Here is a 19435-nt window from a genome sequence, read left to right as displayed (position 1 = left end):
ACATGTGTTGAAATACAACATAAATAAAAATATGTGCAATATTTTTTTAAATTTAAATAGTAAAGGATGCCCATTGGGAAGGAGAGATTATGCTATTGAATGTTTTCCATGATCTGGCTTGATCCTCACGTGTGTGCATGCAAGGAGTTAATTTTATATGTGTTATAAATGAGAATATTTCAGGCTGGAGAAATCACAGTCCTTGGCCAGTGTCCTATATGGGGAGTGGGGGAGACTCTTCCCTTATGTAGACTCCTCCCTTTAATAAGGGCAGTGATTTTAGGACAGCATAGAATTCTCAACCTGGAAACCATACTAGAAAGGGTGCCACTGTAGTTCAGTTGTCCATTAGGTAAGCAGTCTTCAGCATTTCTTTTGGCTCTGTGCAGAAAGGCTCCTGGCAAGTACCAGATGAATGTCTGTGAAACAGAACAAGTTTTATGACTGTTGCAGACATCGCTGAATCGGGTATAAGGAAAAAGTTTGACACATGTTGAATATATAGCAAACACATTAATAGTCTTCCCTTGGCTGTTTTTCATTTCTGTTCACTGGTTTATCTGAATCCAAGGGGCAAGTAACTGGACTTTGGTGGTCCAGGTATGAGAAGGGCAGCTGATCTAGGTGCTTTTCCTCCTCCTACCATTTTGGGTATCTGCCTTGTTGTATGAAGGGTTCCTTTTGAATGCATTATACTGATGACTGACCCAAATTAACAGCATTGACCCCCTTCTCTTTACCATCAATGGCCTCAATAAAATACCCAAGACTGGAGACCCTATTAGGCCAGCACATTGCCTGAAGAACAGCAGAATCTGATGAGAGAAGCAAGTAACCCAAAGCATTCTTAAGAACCTTATGGCATTTGCTACCCCCTGGATGTTGCTGAATATTGATGTTTTGGGCACCAGCACGAGCTTGCTAACTCTTCTTTCTCTCTTGCTGTCCTGGGTCTCCTGAGCCCTAATTCAATGCTTTTTCAATTGTGTTGAGAGATGAGGACCTGCAGCCTGTTACCTGCTTAGCAGGCATTTTAGGGACAATGACTGTGCTTGCATGGGGAAAAGCGACTGCCTTTTAAATGAGTGTTAATGGAACCTGGAAGGTTCCCTTGTTCTTGCTGTTATTAAGCTTGCTTGTTTGTTTCAAATACAGCTCCACCATCTCCCAGGCCTAGTGAAACTTAGAAGGAACTGCACCCAACTCAAATCACTGATTCGCCCCTTTGGGGTGACCTAGAATAAACTTACCTTATTTTAATATTAAATTCTTTACCTAATGATGCTCTAGTTGCTTTTTGACCATGTGACGGAGGACTTCAAATTGCACATGCGCAGTCTGTCCCAAATAAGTGAAAGCTTCGGTCTTGCTGTGTGGGGAGGCACTGGATCATCCCCAGCATGCTGCTTGCCTGCAGCAAGCAAGCCTTCCTTCATTACTTCCTGTCTTGCTTGTGCTTGGGCTTTTCACTTAACACGGGGTGAGCCCTTGCATTTTATTAGGAGAAGACAGACTGCCCATTCCTATATCCACCCTCTCCCTTAGCTACACACACACAGCCGGGTCATAGAGGTACAGAAGCACCCAACCATCTATTCACCTATACCTCACACCGATTTGCCTTATAATGAATAGAGTTTCATATTGTTTTGTTTTGTTTTGTTTTTCCAACCATGTTAGTCTAACAGTAGAATGTTCCAAGCAGGCAGAAACGCTTTGGGGAGACTCATGAGAGAGACAGCTCAAGGAACAAGAAACAGTAGCAGAATGTCCTTTGAAACAAAACTAGCCCTGGTTAGCTTTCAGGCTTTCTGGCTACTAGTTATGCACTCTGAGGGGAATTCCTTCACCTCTCAGAGCCTTCATTGTCCCCCTCTACAATCTGTACAACCTGTGAGACCGTATATGTGACTATTGTTCTGTTCTTAACATCTATGACAAAGTCAATAAATACTGGCTCCTTTCCAGTCAGGGTTTCATAAAGTACATGAGTCATTTCTCTCACCCATATGTGTTACCATGAGAGATAACATTCAGTTCAGTTTAACATACTTTATATTAGCAATTACATATTAATTTACATCAATATTTTATTACTATATAACAGTAACGATGTGTTAATATTTCAATATGTTAAACATTAATGACTATTTAATATTGATTGAATATCTACCTGATGAATATGTAGTGGGGTTATCTACTATGTGCAAAACTTGAAGGCTGTTGGCCCAATTGTTTATATCTCGGAGGCTTAAACAGGTTGGCCAAACATTTAGCCTTGTTTATTCAAAATATGCACAACAAATCATGAACTGGAAGGCCAGTTCTGAAATGTGACAAAGGGCCATAGAGAAGACAAGCTGAGCTTGTCTGAACCCTGAAGCTTAGATGGGCAGGTTCACAAGTGAGGACAGTGGCCAGGACTCTGGTTACTGTTGTGTAGGAAGTGAGAACCCTTTCTTCAGGCACCATGTTTCCCTTCACAGTCATTTCATGAAATATAAAATAGCTATGGGGAAAAAACTTTAATATAAATCTTTTTTTCCCCTCAGAGGACTCTGACAGTGCAGTCTCCCTGACATCAAACATTCCCATGAAAAATTAAAAATCCAGTCAATCAACCAGCTGTTTCTAAATATACAAAAATATGGTGCAAACCATCTGAGTTTTCACTCTCTGGTTGAAGAAATACATCATTTAGACAGAGCCTAAAGCACATCTTGTTCATCACTCACTGAAAAAAAAAATAACATTTCTTTGGTACTCAGAAAAAAATATTAACAGCAAAATTCTTCCATTAGACAACTCAAGGGCATACCTGTGCTCAAACCAAACCCTCTGGTGCTGTGAGCCTGACCCAGAATCCAAGAGAGAGAGAGAGAGAGCTGGGTGTGAAGCACCACTATGCTACCATGACTCTGGGCAATAGACCCCTCCCTTGTCATGTGATGGAGTGATGCACTGGGTCATGTTTTCTAGAATGGAAACGGTCCACAACTGGAGGTAAGGGGAGACTTAGGACAACCTGACTTCTCAACATAAAACAAGAAAATCCAACAGTGTCATGACTCAAGGTGACTTCTGAGGCTTACTCATTTACTTAGTGGTGGAATTAGTGAGGAGCTGTAGCTCCTGAGCCATTTGAGTCATTTTAATGACTTCCGTTGTAAAAGCTTTCCACTTCAGAGATTTATGCTTCAGGTTATGTGTTCATCAGCTTTCTGTCACTGTGACAAAATATTTGAGACAGGCGACTTAACAGAGGAAAGATTTATATAGCTCACGGTTGCTTACATTCAGTCCATGGTTGCCTTGGGCCTGTCCTGAGACAGAACCCTGTGGCAGAGAGCACATGACAGAGCTAAGCTGCTTAGCTCATGGAGGCCAGAAGTGGGGAGAGAAGGAAAATGTTTTAAGTCCTGTGAGAGCTAGTTTTTGTCAACTTGACACAAACCTAGACATACCTAGGAAGAGGTTATCTCAACTGGGGATGGCCAGTAGGCACATCTATGGGGTGTTTTTTCTTGATTAATTATTGATGTTGGAAGACCCAGCCCATTGTGAGCTGTGCCATCCCTGAGCAGATGGGCCTGGACTATACAACAAAGGCAGCTGAGTAAGCCAGGGGAAGCAAGCCAGAAAGCAGCATTCCTCTGTGGTCTTTCCCAAGTTGTTTTTGGTTGTGGTTTCCTTCTTTCTTTCTTTCTTTCTTTCTTTCTTTCTTTCTTTCTTTCTTTCTTTCTTCTTTCCTTCCTTCCTTCCTTTCCTTCTTTCTTTCTTTCTTTCTTTCTTTCTTCCTTTCTCTATTTCTTCCTTTCTTTCTTTTTCCTTCCTTCCTTCCTTTCTAAACTGTAGCAACAGAAAGCAAACTAATAGGTCCCAATATTCCCTTCAAGAGCACACCCCCAATGATCTAAGTTTCCTCCCACCTGGGTCTACCCCTCAAAGGTTCCTCTATATTCCAGCACCATCACAGGTTGGCAAGCAAGCCTTTAGCCCATGAGGCTTTGGGGGACATTTGAAACCCAAACTGTAACAAGTTGAAGAGATGGCAAAACAAGTGATGGAGATTGGAGACAACAGCTTTGTTTGAGAGGTTTATTTGCCCTGAAGACTATACAATTGAAATCTGGATATTAGTCATCACCAATAATGGTATTTCTTAAATTCAAGTGGCACAGATTATCAAATCAGCTAAGATGTCCATCAACAGATGAATGAAGATTGACAGTGGAATACATATTCAAGAAAGTTTTGTTCGGTCATAAAGAAGAATGAAATAAGGCTGGGCATGGTGGCAAGCCTTTGATCCCAGAACTTGAGAGGCAGAGGCAGGCAGATCTTTGTGAGTTTGAGATCATTCTGGTCTACATAGTGAGTTCCAGGACAGTCAAGTTACATAGAGAAACCCTGTCTCAAAAAAAAAAAAAAAAAAAAAAAAAAAAAAAAAAAAAAAAAAAAGAGGAGGAGGTGGTAGCTGTTCTAGCTGCTCCAGGAAAATTGATGCCTCAAAGGCCCATGTTGGATTCTTTAAAACCTTGCTGGTGTTCAGACTCAAGACCCAGATGTATGGAGCCCACCAGAAATTGTCCACTGGTCAGAGGATAGCCTTCTCTGCTATCTTCTCCACTAGAGCCCTTGATGTTAGTGACCTGCGACCAGTCCAGAACAACCAATCTGCCATGCCATGCCATGACCTACCAGAGTCTGACTGTGGAAGTTCTGGAACTGCAGGCCCACCTGTGGGCAAAGCAGCTGCACGGTACCACTTTGGGGATGTTAGCAGGGTACAAGGGCCTACGACCACATATATGATATCTGTGTGGCCTCTCTGGAGAATGAATCCCTGAGGAGCTGGCTGTCAAGATGCCTGGTTCCTTTCTAGCAAGCAGCAGGTAGCTATAGAAAACCAGCAGGTAGCAAAGGATGTCACATTGCATCCAGTCTGACTTTGGCTGCCCTGGTACCAGGCTGGTCTCTTGCTTACCTTTAGTCTACCCCATTCTGACAGCAGGTCTCTTGGCCCCGAAAATCTGTCTTGTCCACCTTGGAGCCTGGGTAACTTTGAACAACTGGTGACTAGTTTGACCTTTCATCATTCCCACATCTTTGTTCCTCAATAAAGATGGTGAAATGACATACTGCTGCCGAGAACTCAGGGACCTGGTTCTGAGAGGTAGAGTTTCTTTCAGTGTCTTCCCTAGACATAAACATAGGACATCTCCTTTGCAGAAATAAATTTGCTTTATAAACAACATTTAAAAAGAATGAAATTATGTTGTCTGTAGAAAAAAGTGTGGAACTAGAGAAATTATAAATATTTCATTTCTTCCCACATGAAGAATCTAGACTATATATATATATATATATATATATTATATATATACACATATATATATATGTGTGTGTGTGTGTTCATATATGAATATATCTGTATCTTTATATTTATGGCATAAAAATAGAGGGAGTATAAAGTTTGAGTTTCAGGTTCTTCAGTCAATCAATGGAGGTACTTGGGACCTGACACACTGTTTAAGAAAGGAAGATAAACACAGTTGGCAATGGTGAGATGGAGGCACTCTCCAGTTATGAACAGCCCCAGCCATAGCTCCATTCTTAGAAAATACCTTCTGTTGGACACCTTGAAGCCAGATTTTACTTTTAAAACTCCTCTTCAACTGCACCAAGGAGGGAGCTGTTCCTATAGCCCTTTGAAGGGCAGGGAATAGATCCATGCTTTATGTGACACAGCCACACAGAGGAAAGGGGGCAGTCTCTGAGTCCTCTGCAGAGGGCACGGGTTGATCTTCTACATAAGGAAAAGAAATATCTAGGATTAGAATCATCCACATAGATCTGGAGTGGTTTTCAATGAAGACGGTTATTGCACTGACATAATTGAGATGGGTGAGGGTTAAGACACGGTGCATGCAAAAGGATTTATACCGGGCAGGTGCTTAAGTAATAATAACTGCTGAGGCACAGCTATGTACGCATTAAGTTATGTGGCATTCTCTATAGATAAAAGTATCATCACATTAATTATGTTAAATGTTTGCTGTAAATGATGGCGGGTCAGCCACCAGCATTTGGTTGCTCCAGTAGAGACCTTGGATTTGTCTATTAACTGCATGGCCTTCTGCCTCTTGGTGCCTTGGTGTGCTTGTATCCCAAGTGGATTTTGTGAAAAGTCTTTGTAATGATTAAGAAAGACCAAACACATACAGAACAAGAGCTCTACCTGGCACACAGAAAGAGTGCCACTAAATGCTAGGCATGACTAGTGTCGAGGAAATAACTCTGTGCAGGTCTGCCCTTCTCTGTATCAGCTATAGTGACACTAGGCTTTAATCTAATGATCTAATGTGTGTTTTTAAAATTATTGTATGTGTATGTCCTGGTTAGCTTTTATTGCTGACTGGGTACATCTGGAGACAAGTGGGAAGAGGAAACTTCAACGAGGAATTGCTTTGATCAAATTGTCCTGTGGCCATGTCTGTGGGAGACTTTATTTTAAAAGAGAAGAACCGCTGGGCATTGGTGGCGCACGCCTTTAATCCCAGCACTCGGGAGGCAGAGGCAGGTGGATCTCTGTGAGTTCGAGACCAGCTACAAGAGCTAGTTCCAGGACAGCCTCCAAAGCCACAGAGAAACCCTGTCTTGAAAAACGAAAAAAAAAAAAGAAAGAAAAAAGAAAAAGAGAGAGAGATAGAGAAGAACCAAGACAGAAAAACAATAAGATCAAAGGAAAAAATCTAGCAGTGTAATGAGATCCTGTAGCTCAGTGGTCAGTATCCAGGACTCATTCACGGACTTCTGGGTTCCAAAAGGCTCCAACTCTGCTGGCACACATACATAGCTTGTCTTGTAGACTCTGGAAGGTTCCAGTCCACACTTTCTGCTGTCCTTGGTGGATGTCCCATATTCACGGCATCTGCAATATCTAGGGTATGCAAAAGGAACTTGGGGAAGAAAGGGTTTGCACTTACAGGTAACAGTTCATCACCAAGGGAAATCAAGATAGGAAACTAGAGGTAGGAACTGAAGCAAGAATCATGATTAGCTAGCCTTTTTATACAGCCCAGGCCCTTCTGCCAAGGGATGATGTAATCCACAGTAGACTGGACTCTCCAGTTTCAACCATCAATACAAAATCTCACAGGCATGGCTACAGACCAGCCTTGTGAAGTCAATTCTTCAACTGAGGTTCCCTTTTCCTAGGTGACTAGTTTGTGTCAAGTTAATAGTAAAAACTAACTAGGACTCTGTGTGTGTGTGTGTGTGTGTGTGTGTGTGTGTGTGTGTGTGTGTGTGTGTGTGTGTGTGTTTAAAAGAAACAGAGACATGAGAGATAGAACTTAGCATTGGGAATCTACTCATCATGAAGCAGAACTTGACATAGGACCAGAGCCTAGCATCTAAGAAGGCAGAAACAAGTAAAGGGATGCTGTGCTAAGACTTCCTCCTCATCCCAAGACAGCCACAATGACTCAGAATTTTCCAGCTCATGTTTTTCATCCTCCTGACTCTGACAGATTCTTGCTAATTAGATTTAACCTGGCTGCAAAGGTCTCTGTGTTTGTTCTGCCACCCTCACCCTCATGTCTGGCAGAGATGATAGCCTCAGCTATGTGCACACATCCAAAGCCTGGCACAGTGCAGATAGCTTTAGGAAGCAAAGGTCCCAAGAACCGAGCAACTTTGACTGGAGATCATATGAAATAATGCCCTGTCTATCAGAAGTCAGTCTGATGAACATCCCAATGTTTGAATATTCACTCTGTTTTTCTTAGTTTAATCACCTCATTCATCCATGGTACCCCAAACACCCCTTAGAAAATTTGAGACTTCATCATCAAATCACCTGTCTCAGAGCCAGAATTACAGGTCCAGACTACCCCTCTTTTTAATTACTCATGGTGCCCTGTGCCCTGCTACTCCACATATCACTACTTGAACCTGGATGAAACCTCATGGTGGGCTCTGTGCCCACTGTCTTTGGAGTGGTTCATTGTAACATGGGCTTCTGTGGAATATAACATTCTCATGACTAACTGAAGGCATTGTCTTTGCCTATGGGATCTGGATGCCTTAGGTCAGGCCCTGGATATAGACACAGCACAGACTGGCTCTCTGAGTATCAAGGATCTCGGGTTCTGACTCTGTGTACCCTCCTGCAGAACCACCCACATACATTACATGGCAAAATTTTATAACTTTGATGTTAATATCGATTGTATCTTGGTAGGATCCAGAATCACATTTAAAACAAGTCTCTAGGCATGTGTGTTAGGGAATATGTAGATGAGATTAACTGAGGTGAGGAGATCCACAGCATTCATCTAGCTCTGCTTCCTGATTGGGTAGATATGATGTGACCAGCTGCCTCAAGTGTCTGACATGATGACTTCCCTGCTGTGAAGGACTGCACCCTGGTACTGTAAGCTAAAATAAACCCTTCATTTTTGAAGTTAAGTTTGTCACAGCAAAATGTATCAAGTTCCCTGGAACCCAGTAGCAGAGAGGAAGGAGTGATGAACAATGGGGTCAAGACGGGGCTGATGAAACACAGAAACAGCTGACCTGAACAAGGAGGATCTCAGGGACCCCAGACTGATGGCTGAGAGGCCAGCATGGGACTGATACAGACCCCCTGAATGTGGGTGTCAGTGAGGAGGCCTCTGAAATCTATGGGGCCTGGGGTAGTAGACCAGTATTTATCCCTGGCACACAAATGGACTTTGGGAACCCATTCCACATGAAGGGAGGCTCTCTCAGTCTGGACACATGGAGGAGGGCCTAGGCCCTGCCTGGGATGATATGACAGACTTTAGAGATCCCTCATGGAGGGCCTCACCATTCCTGGGGAGCAGGGGGAGGAGTGGGTGAGAGCTTGGGGGATAGGGGGGAGGAGGGGAGGGAGAGGAAGCCAGGATTGACATGTGAAGCAAGCTTGTTACTAATTTAAAAAATAATAATAATAAAATTAAAAATATCAAAAACAACATTGTAAAAAAAGTAAGGAGTTCACTACTCTAAATAAACCTGTTTATTTTTTTTCTTCATACAAGCTTGCTGTTAAGACTCAAGTGTGGGACCAAGGAGATGCCTCAGTGGAAAAAGCACTTATGGTACAAGCCTGACAGCCTGAGTTTGGATCCCCAGACCCATGTAAAATCATGATGCAGTAGCCTACATGTCTGTAATCCTTGCTCTTCCATGGAAAGATGGGAGACAGCAACAAGAGCATCTTCAGATGCTCAGTGGGACAGCCACCATGGTGTCCATGCAACAGTGAACAAGACACCTGAGGTTGTCCTCTGAGCTCCACAGGTACAGCATGGCATTCTTTCTCCCTCTTCCTCTCCCTCTCCTTTCTCTCACACACCCAAAGCACACCTGTGTGTTGATAACACCCAATGATCCTGCAATGGAAGTAAACCAGGGTGGGGGACACAGTGGAAGTGTGTGTGTGTGTGTGTGTGTGTGTGTGTGTGTGTGTGTGTGTGTGTGTGTATGTGTAGATACCAGTGTAGGAATGCTACCATAGGTGGTACTGTATTCGGAACATGAAACAACGTCCTCAGTGTATACTGGAAGGAACGTAGCCAGCATTGAGCTTTCCGAGGTTATATGCTAGTCAGGGTTGGAAACAAAAAACTGAAAGCAATTCCCTAGCTCATGCTAAGTCTTTATTCCTAGAGAAGCTTCCAGTAGTTCTTCCACCCAGAATCAGGGGCTCCTGTACCCCAAACCTGGCAGGTACATAGGACTTGTGCATCTCAGTAAAGCCACACTTGGGAGAGAAGCAACAAGGAACTTCTCTTTGTTCCTCATTTTCCCTTCCCACCGGATGAGGGGGAAGAGTTAGACACAGGGAACACTACCACATAGCCACACTGTCCCCAGAAATACTGCCTTCCAGCCCACCAAGGTTCTTAAGCACACTGCACATTCCCCAGAAGGGCACAGGACTGACCCACAGCCAGGTAGGGCTGACCTTGTCCCTACCTGTGATGCAGTAAGATAGGTGTCCTCCAGGCTCATGCAAAGGAATCACTGGGCTGGAAATAAATGGAGCATCATGCAATGATGACCCCAAGGTCAGCTGTTTAGCGTGCATGCTATTGGAACATTTAGATAAAAAAGTGAGACATAACTCCAAATGAGACATTTTCTATGTACTCCCACCAAGCTGAGATATTTGGAAGCATGCAAAAATGTCTCAGCATCTTTTCAAAGACCACAACATAGAAGCCAATAAAGGCTTCATTTCTGAGGCCTTATGAAGATGGAAGAGAAACTTGGCTAAGTTTAAAACTACAGCATATGTGGCTACTAAAACAGCTGAGAAAAAATATTGTCCTAAATGTTATAGACTGTTCATGCCCCCTCCTCCATATTCATAAGTTGGAATCTAAAGCCCTGTATGATGAGTTTTAGATATATGGTTTAGGAGAGGTGGTTAGTGTCAAGGTGGAGCCTTCAGGAACGGGACAAATGTGATCCTAAGAGGCCAGAGAAATAGGAGGGATCTTCTGATCAAATGAGAAGGCAGGAAGTCTACAGGCCTGCAAAGGGCACTCCCTGGAGCTCAGCCACATTGTCACCCAGAGCTAGGATTTCTAACCTCTAGAACTGTGGGTGATAAATTCTCTTTACTCAGAGGCCACCTAGTCCTGTGCTCCTTTGCTGCAGTCACGCAAGACTAACAGCGCTATTATTTAAATGGAAATGTCTGCACCGGGCTCATGTTTCCAACACCTGCCTGCCAGCTGGTGGTGCTATTTCTGGAAGCCATGGAGCCTCCAGGAGGAGCAGCCGGTCTGGAGGAAGAGTGTCACCAGGGACAGGTGTTTGAAGGTTTTACCCTGCCTGATCCTTTCTCTGTTCTCTGCTTCCTAGCTCACCATGATATGATCTAGCTGCCTTCCCTGCCTCCATAGACTGAAACCCTCTATAACCGTGAGCCAAATAGAAGTCTCTCCTCCCCTCAGTTACTTCTGCCAGGTGTTTAGATCACAATGATAAAAAGTCATGAATGCAGCAGACATGAATAAAGTTATCTTTTCTTGTTTAGGTTAGAAACATACAAATATGACTGTAGAATAAAATAAAAACAAGTCTTCAAATCAATGATGATTTGTGCTATCAAAAATGTTTTGATTGTTCTTGAGACAGAGTCTAACAATGTAGCCCAGGCTAGCTTTGAATTTTGATCTCTTGCCTCAGGCTTCTGAGTGCTGGGATCATGTTTACCTAATTTTTATGTCAATTTAAAAGGCAATAACTATCAATTAAGATTACAACATATAGCAGAGATGTTAGTATAAAAATGTAAAATTCTTGTTACTAAGATTTCTGGTATATGCAGTGTACTGTATGTCTTTTGCATATGTTATGATTGAGGAGTAAAATATACCATGGTATCTCTTCTATATTTGATGGATAAGATCTATGGTGAAAAATATTTTGATTGGACTGGAGAGACTGAGAGATGGTTTAGTGGTCATGAGCACTTGTTCTCACAGAGGACCCGAGTTCTCTTCCCAGAACCCTCAGGGTGGCTACAACCCTCTGTAACTCCAGTTCCAGGAAATCTGATACCCTCTTCACAGGCAGTGACCACGCACATGGTGCACAGACATGCATACAGGCAAAATACACATTCATATATATATATATATATATATATATATAATATATATATATGTGTGTGTGTGTGTGTGTGTGTGTGTGTGAATATTATATATATATATATATATATATATATATATATATTAAAACTTATTTTTTCAAAATATATTTTAAAATGCACATTGTTAAAAACTTATTTTTATTTAACTTAGGTGTTAAGAGTTCTTCCTGCTCTTTCAGATGGCCCAAATTCACATGCCAGCACCCATGTCAGGTGGCCTGTAACTCCAGCTTCAGGGGATCTGATGCCCTCTTCTGGCCTCTGCAGGTGCCTTCACACTCGTGAATATACTACATGCACGCACACACAAATAATACAAGTAAATCTTTTTGTTTGGTTGGTTTGTGGGTTTTTTTTTTTTTGAGACAGGGTCTCTCTGTGTAGTCCTGGCTCTCCTGCAACTCACTATGTAGACCAGGCTGGCCTCAAACTCAGAGATCTGATTGTCTCTGCCTCCCAAGCACTGAGATTAAATGTATGTGCCTCTACTGCCCAGCTACAAATAAATCTTTTAAAAATCTTTATAAATTAGATTTTCTCTTTTTATTTTATGGGTGTTTTGCCTTATGTATGCGTGTGTACCTTGTCATCTGTGCTTGGTACTCCTGAAGGTCAGAAGAGGGCACCAAATTCCCTGGAACTGGAATTACATATAGATAAGTGGTTATGAATCACCATGTGGGTGCTGGAAATGGAACCTGGGTCCTTTACAAGAGCAGCAAGTACTCTGAACTGCTGAGCCATCTTTCCAGTCCCTACAAATAAATCTTTAAAAAAAATAAGAACTCTAGATTTTGTTTGGTTTTGCTTTTGAATGTTTTCCTTAGATGTTAAATTTGGAGTAAGACATCTCCTACCCCGGTAGCTTTCTTTGCCTGAATTAAAATGTTTACTGAAAGATAAGCATTTTGAAGATTAATAGGCAAAGAATAGGAGATAATATATTCCATCTGTCCACTTGGGGGAATCCTTACATTTTTTCCGTTGTTAAACTTATCACGCAATTTCTGATAATAATACAACTCGCAGCTGACAGCAGAACCAGAAAACAATGGGTACAGAAAGGTATTGGATTAGCGATTGGAAAGAGGAGGCAAGAGTGTGCTCTGTGAGTCTTGGAACTCTCCCTGGAAAGCGAATGCTGGGGATGGAAGCAGGAGCGTTGTGGCCAGGTGAAGAGATCCGGGTTCTGACATGAAGGGGAGGACGAGTGTGTGACATTCATGAGACACTCAAAAGGTAGGAAAACTGTCGGGATGAGCACACAGAGGATCTGCAATTTGCTTGTGAGGTCTCCCTGTGTGCTTGCATCACACACCTGCCAGTTAACATAACGAGGGTCGAACACAGCCTTTGGTAGGCTTGAATCGGCAGAAGGCTGCCTGGAAACCAATATTATTAGTATACAGAAAGATAGTTTTCCAGCAATGAAGAACACTTCTGCGTCCTCTCCCTACTCACCCCTTCCACTTCTGGGATCACTGGGGGTAGTGCAAATTTGTAGACAGAACCTTCTCCCTTCCTTGTCAGCGGTTCAGAGTTCCCACGCACTCCCTTCACTCACGGTGTGGGTGGTGGCTCACTTCCTCCAGGTAGTCCCACCTCCTAAAGCACTGCTGTCATAACCTCCAGCAGGAGTCTCAAGAAAAACTCCCAGTCATTCAGCCTGTAGGAAACAAGGACCTCTTGTGGTGCAATAAGAAAGACATTGCAGAGGTGGGTGCAAGAAAGGTCGGTCTTTTCCACCAGTAAAGGGAACAGTTGGAAAACAACCCATGCTTTCCCTCTGCACATGGGCATGTAGTATGCTGGTGCAAAGGGGAGAGGCAGATCCCTCCTCAGAATCCACATCTCTCTACAGACTATCTTCATGGGGCTTGCCACAGCCTATCGGCTGCTTGTGTGTGTCTGGGTCAGATGAGACAGACCACTTGCTGGTTTTCATTCAGCATAAGGAAATAATGCCAGCCTGTTGAAGATGTCTCAGAAAAGAATGCCTCCAAAGGGAGAAGACCTGAGGCCAGTCAAAGGAAGGGCAGATGTTGAAAATGCCTTCTACTGTTTGGAAATGTGATTCAACAAAGGCAGGATGTCGGTGCTTTCTGAGTTCCACTGTGGACAAGGGTACCTTACCAGATGGCAGGCACTGAACAAGGGTATCGTGATGCCATTCATAACCAAAGGCTACTGACGGTAATCCTGGCTTACAACCTGGGCTAGACAGTGAGGCCTCACCATAAGGTGCATGTATTCAAAGACTGGTGTGTGTGTGTGTGTGTGTGTGTGTGTGTGTGTGTGTGTGTGTGTGCATATGTGTACGCACGGGCACACGCATGTATACAACTGCAGGAGTGTGTATAGAAGTATAGAAACACAGATAGTCAGGAGTCCAGTTAATTCATTCTTACCACTGCACCAGAATCACAGAAAGAAAAAAAAAAAGCCATCATTCCAAACTTAAGTGGAAGTGAATTAGATTGAAAGCCCAGGTTGTGAGTGAGGCAGGGAGACAGCCTGGACTCTGCTTAGAAGTGATCAAAGCAGGGAAATGTTTAGGGATGTTTCTGTAGTAGCGGGCAGGGTGACTTTCCAATCCTTTTCAACATTGTAGAACTGGAGCAAAGAAAACGGCTGTGGATTGAGCAGACCTCAGATGAGGGCCACGAAGTATGTACACTGCAAATGGTTAGCTTATGCATTGCCTGACAACCTTACATCAGATAAAGGTGTCCTCACTCTGCACAGCAAAGAAGAAAAATATTCAACAGTAAAGGGAGAAGCGAGCATGGAACCATTTCATCTCATTCCTTATATGTACAAACATGAATAATTTGACATGATGTTTAGACAGTTTCCCCTTAACTTAAGTCTTTTAATTAAAATGAAAGGCAGAAAATATGCTTTAAATATGAATGCAAGAGGTGTGAGTTGGCATTCCCCAGCCTTCCTCCTTCTCTCTCTTCCTCTCTCTCTGTTGTTAGCGAGCACAATGAAATCTCATTTTTTCCTGCCGTCTTTTCATAATGTTTATGGTTGTTTTAGGTAACACATAAACCACGCTGAATTTGATAGTCCCCTTATTACATGTCAGGGGCACATATTAAACTAGAGCCTGTCCCTTTTTCTGCTATTTACTTTTGTGGCAAATCAGTCAATGTATTTTCCTCGACTCACCAGGCAATATTGCAGGGTTGTCTGCAGCCCTGAAGGTAAATGCTAACTTTACAGCTTGTGCCAAGCGGCACGCCCTGGGCTCGCCACCGAGTGAATGAGAGCAGTATATTCTGGGCCGAAAAATGGGCTCGGATGTTGCCCCTAATAAATTACGTGATTATTAAATTGCTGTGCAGTTCCAACCCACGTTATTTTATTTTGCCTCTTGTCGGCTCCCTTGCCGCCTTCTCTACTTTGCCTCCGTTTTCTGTGTGCTTAACTTGTAAAATGCTAAACAAGTTTTGATATTTACCTGTTTATGATTAAATTGCAAAATGATCTGCTTAGTTCTGTTCTAAATTAAGGTCTGCATTAAATGTCATAGCATTTATCTTTCATAAAATGAGACAGCAAGGACACTAATTTCCTAGGTATTCAATCACTGCCCTGTGCCACTGGAGAGACAGTCAAGGAACAAGCCTGCCCACAGTTCACAGCTCACTGACAGCCCTGAGATGGAATCATAAAAGTCAATTAATCATTAAAAGCTGTTACAAGCACATATCGAACCAGTCTGGCACAAAATGTTAATCAGTCCAATATCAATATAATAAATTCCTGCAAATTGGAGCGATCGATACGTTTAGGGCCTAATGAATCAATTTGAGGGCACTGGGCTGTTCCTTGGGGTCCCCATGACATGGCAGCCGGGTGAGTGCTACATCTCTAGGCTCACTGCCAACAGAGGTCACCTATCCTAACAGGCTGTTCACTTCAGCCGCAGTTACCACGGTGACAGCATGTCACCGTTGCCCTAGTGTCCTTCTAGGTAAGGTGGAAGCCAATGCATCACTGCCCTTGATGGATTTGTCAATAATACTTAGCAGGGGAGGGGGGCTGCTCACATAACACATGGAGGCCTCCTGTCCCCTAGCAGTTTGGTGTGATTTAATTGTCTGAAGAGGTGTGTGCGTCTGCATATATGCAGGAACTAAGCAGTGGTTACAGACAGTGGGAGTTGGCAATGGAGCTGATTGCCTTTGGAAGGCTAGGGAAAATAACATAGAAAGGAACAGGCAGTCAGAGCGATGATCTGGGTGTTACATTAACTAAGTCCCTGTGTGAGTAAGAAATCACCTAGAGCCTCTAAGATTAACAATTTATTACCTACAACATTTTAATACATCACTCATGAATGGAAATGGAGTTGGGTATTAATACCCGAAGGCCCAGACTCACAGTGGCATTTCTAGATACCTACTTACAGCTCTGTCTGTCCACCAAGGCAAGTCCATCAGGGTAAACCTGGGTGAGCAGAAATGATTGATGGGTTTGTTTGCCTCCCTTTCCCCCACCCCCCCCATTGCCTGCAGTCTACCCTTGCCCAAACAGCCATGGCTCTGGAAGCTTGAAGCAGACTGGGCATGCAGAAATGGGGTTTTGGTTGTGAGCCTAGCCTTTAACAGCTGAGCCATCTCTCCAACCCCAGAAATGGGATTTTAAACAATCTTTTCCGTCATCTGTTTTTAAAAAGCAGAATTTTCATGTTTCAACACATTTTATCTTTCGTCACGCCTATTAAAACTGACCAGCGAAGGGAAGCAAGAGCAGTTCCAGCATCACGGAATGGAATAAAATCTCTTTAGAGATAAAAGAAATCTCAGCTACTGCGACTCAGGGGAATCACCATGCTCCAGAACCTTCACTGTCATTTAACATAAAACATAAAGGTTAATACTGAATAAAATAATACCCTGGGTGATTATTTTAATAGTCTCAAAGTACAACTATCCCCCTGGATTGCTCTTGCACAGGGCATGGACTCCACAGACACCTGGTTGTTCTATATGTCCCTGCTTTACCAACAGGATCATCCGACTCAGTTTAATCCCCAGAAGTTACTGTGTGTGTGTTTTCCTTACAGCCCTTTATTCCCTTCTATAAAAAAAAAATAGTGGAATCTATGCCAATTGAAAGAAATGTTAATTTCTTCTGCCTAGTTATTTTAAAAGATTTTTTTCTTACCTGAAAAAATCATTTTTATAATAGTGGTCTGAATTATAGGAAACATCAAAATAAATTACAAATTCTCTGCTAAAGAAATAACTATTCAACACATTGAGACAGGGCGATGTTGCTGGTGTTCAGACAAAGGTAAGGCAGTGCTTCGGCTTAATTGCCCTGACATCGTGCTCAACCACTCCAGCTACACTCTTTGAGGAAAAAAAAAAAAACCTCTCATTGTTATTAATTGTATTCCTTTTAGAATGTAATGTCATATCGCTGCAGGCTGAGCTAATGAAACATACCCACATAACCAAAATAGGCATATTTCTTTTTGTTCAACACATTCTATCAAAACTGTCTACTAAAGACATTGTGTTAAGATCTTTTCATAGAGCAATATAAAGAACATCTCAACTACTTCAACATTTCTATTATCCGATTACTAAAAATGCCCAGGAGGACTAAACAATATAGTGTGAATTCAGTTATCCTATAAAGACTTTAGAAATATTGCTAATTCCTGCCTTGGATTTATGTTAATATTAATGCTAGATTACATGCTATAGTTTCTGAATACCTTCTGCATACCAATTCTCACAAAGGCAGGATGCTCCCATGCACCGGAGCTATATGCCTCTATGATAATGAGAATCTGAATTATTTATCTCTATTTATCCTACAGGAGTTCACTCGACCCCGGTCCCATTTTCTTTCTCTGCTGCACATCAATGCATGTAAACACGACTTCAGAGCTGCTGCCCACTTTCTATGTTCGTCTTCTCTTTTTTCAGCATAGCAATAGGCAGTAGATGAGAATGTTACACCACTAGGAGAATCCGTTTAAGCGTGTATTTGAGGTAAACCCTCCTAATTAAGTCAACTTTAACACAGACACGCAAATGGCACCATGCATATGTGTCTGGCGCCTAATATCGTCTGCTGAGCCCAAAGGAAGTCAGGCAGCAGCGGGGCCAAGGAGACAGTTAATACATTCAGCCTCTCCTTCCTTTAACCTTTCTACTAGAAAATTGTTTGTGAGGTGGGGGCGGGGGTGGGCAGCTTCCCACTCTGGCTGGTGCCTAAATCGGAGATGTTAAGATGCAGACATTCTGACTTTGCTCTAATGCTCACGATATTTCTAGGTCCATCTTGCCCAAGGAAAGAATGTGATGAGTTTGAATGACTGAAAGTTGAAGGAAGGGGTCCACTTTGAAGCTGGATACAGCCTCAGTTTTCCGTGACGAGGAAAATACCAGAGAGCTTTGAGAACATTCCAGAAGGATTTATCATATATTGAATAGGACTTGGTGGGGTACCATGGGGAGAGTAACATTTTTAATGCTTTACCAAGCTGGAATTTCCATGAGGCTAAGTTGTTAGCAATTGAAACTACCAATGTTTTAGGTGGCCCCAAGTGACACATAGAAGGGACACCTTTCCACTGCTGTTGAGCGATTGCTAGAGGATTAGTTACTTAGGGCTAATCATCTAAGAATGAACTTGAAAAGTTCTGATGGTGATCTAGTTAGACATAATTTGTTCATCCAGATCTATAGAGCATAGCAATCAGATATATTGTCAGGACCACTGGCAACCCATGTGTAGAGTTGAGATTGAAAAAGGTAAAACAAAAGATTTTCAGAAGCCACAGTCTGTTTTTAAATACAGGGGTTGCTCCTTACTTGTAGGACACATATTCTCCAAGACCCCAAAGAATACCTGAACCCACAGATAACACTGAACCCTAAATATGCTCTGTTTTTCTATATAAACATACCTGTGAGGAAACTAACTACAGATTAGACACAAAGAGATGAGTAACAACTAACAATACCAGGGAACATGTATATCAACATGTTGTAATAAAATTTATGAGAACATCCCTCCTCTATACTCCATCTACATTTTGACATTTCCCCCTCAAAGAGACTGTTTCTATTCATTTCATACAGAAAGGACAATGAAAGACCAAAGAAAATAATTCCATTTAAAGCCAGCTTACTGAAAGAGTGAGTTTATTGGGGTTATAGGTAACTAAGAAGCTCCATTATCAAAAAGCCACTCCAGGATAGGTGACACTCCTGAAGCTGCATCCCTGGAATCTGTTGTACAACTTGCAGGCAGCTACACCACTGGATAGTCTTATGTCCTTCAGTAATTGTCTACTGCTTATATAACCTCAGGGAGAAATCTCATGAGCCTTATAAGTTTTATGAGACTCCAAAGACTTGCAGGTTTCTTGTGAGATTCAAGATCCTCAGAAGTTTTTCTGTCTGTCAAGATGAAATGTTCCAATCCAAAGGAAACAGTGACATAATAGTCCACTCCTAATATAATATCTCTTCGCAGCAAACTATTCTTTTTGTCCCTCTTCTTCTTCTTCTTCTTCTTCTTCTTCTTCTTCTTCTTCTTCTTCTTCTTCTTCTTCTTCTCTTCTTTTTTCTTCTGGTGGTGGTGATGATGATGCAATACCTAGGTGATGAGATGGACCACAATGAATGGGGTGGATGTTGTGAAATAGCCTCCACAACTTCCACTGTGACATAACAGGTCCCTGGAATATCAACACTGCAGCAC

At 42.4% G+C, this 19435-nt stretch overlaps 1 pseudogene; it reads left to right on the top strand.

Annotated features, from left to right (window-relative positions):
- Positions 1–4569: 4569 nt before the first annotated feature.
- On the top strand, positions 4570–5123 carry LOC100761149 (annotated as a pseudogene).
- Positions 5124–19435: the final 14312 nt, after the last annotated feature.

The sequence above is a fragment of the Cricetulus griseus genome (genome assembly GCF_003668045.3).
Source record: "Cricetulus griseus strain 17A/GY chromosome 1 unlocalized genomic scaffold, alternate assembly CriGri-PICRH-1.0 chr1_1, whole genome shotgun sequence".
Lineage (NCBI taxonomy): Eukaryota > Metazoa > Chordata > Mammalia > Rodentia > Cricetidae > Cricetulus > Cricetulus griseus.
The sequence above is the reverse complement of the archived record's forward strand: the minus strand, read 5'-3'. Positions and strand labels throughout refer to the sequence as shown.